This window comes from Magnolia sinica, chromosome 14 (genome assembly GCF_029962835.1).
Source record: "Magnolia sinica isolate HGM2019 chromosome 14, MsV1, whole genome shotgun sequence".
Taxonomy (NCBI): domain Eukaryota; kingdom Viridiplantae; phylum Streptophyta; class Magnoliopsida; order Magnoliales; family Magnoliaceae; genus Magnolia; species Magnolia sinica.
The window spans coordinates 77,692,318-77,693,737 of record NC_080586.1 but is presented as its reverse complement, the minus strand read 5'-3'; the positions used below and the strand labels follow the sequence as shown (position 1 = coordinate 77,693,737).

Genomic DNA, 1,420 nt, shown 5'->3' with positions numbered 1-1,420 from the left:
GAACCTTTTAATTCCTGAGAAAAAAATTGATTTTCAAAGCAATGGACTGTAGCCATGGTCAAAAGACTCGACCAGACCTAATCATCTGGTCACAAGTTGAGTGAGTCGTGACTCACCTGAGTAAGGGGTGAATTGACAGACTCATCTAAGTCAGAGATGAGTTGTAAAGGTGGCTCATGGGGTTAAACCAGATTAGGTTGACCCAAGTCCAAGTCACGAGGTACTCATCCCATCTTAAAGCCACTGGCTTGGACCACCAGGCCATTTAAATTTCTTGCCTGAAATTTAAGGTTTGGCCTGGCTCATGGCAGATGTAAATGCACCCACACCTAAGCCTGGTCTAGACGATTTATCTAGACCCAAAGATCAAGCTCGATCGAACTGACCCACGAGCATAAATCAAACCCAACCCGACTATATATCTAGAAGGCCTGGCCCACTGTCACCCCTGCATAGACCTTTGAAGGTAAGGGGTTGGTATCATGGATAGACGGCTGGGATGAGTCCATTGGGACTCAAATGGACCTGATCTGGTTAGACACCGTGAGTGACCGACTCATAAATTGATGGTTGCTATGTGCTATAGAAAAGGACGGTTAAAATATATCTCGAAAGGGGGTGAAATGTCACAAGGCAGTCTGGCCCACTTGATGGGATTGCCATATGCGTAGAACTAATAAATAATATATTTTGATTTGCAATGACAGAAGCTGCGCATCTGGTGTAGTGGTATCATAGTACCCTCCCACGGTACTGACCAGGGTTCGATTCCCTGGATGCGCAGGCTTATTATTTTTTCATTTTAATGGTGATCGTTCAGTGATGTTTCCTGTGGTGTGGTCCACCTGAGATCTGATCTTCTTCATTTTTGGTACCATGCTCTAAAATAAGATAGAAAAATGGATGGACGGCGTGGATATACAATGGATATATAAAGGTGGACCCCACCGTGAGGGTCTCACCCAAATTGTTGGTTCCGGGGTCGCACCTAATCTGTGCTCCTTTATTTGGGAACGGATTGGCTACTCCCCATTGGCGGTCCGTGCTCTGTGGGCCCCACAATGACGTATGTGTTTCATCCATGCTGTCCATCTATTTTTACAGATCATTTTACAGTATGAGACCAAAAATGAGATATATCCCAATCTCAAGTGTACCACATTACAGGAAACAGTGTTGAATGAGCGTCGACCATTAAAAACATTTTGGGGGCTGTAAAAGCTTTGGATCAAGCTGATTTTTGTTTTTTCCCTTCATCTGTGCCTGTATGACCTAATCAACAGATTGGATATCAAATAAACAGTACATTGGGCATTAGGAGGATTTTAATGGTGGATATCCAATCACTATTGTTTTCATGTGGTGTGGGCCACCTGAGATTTATATATATCTAATTCTTGGGATCAAGCCTAAAATGATC

General features: G+C 43.5%; 1 non-coding gene across 1 annotated transcript; it reads left to right on the top strand.

The window, feature by feature from the left end:
• Positions 1-712: 712 nt before the first annotated feature.
• On the top strand, positions 713-783 carry TRNAG-CCC (transfer RNA glycine (anticodon CCC)). Its single transcript has one exon. It is a non-coding gene; the product is annotated as a tRNA-Gly (tRNA).
• Positions 784-1,420: the final 637 nt, after the last annotated feature.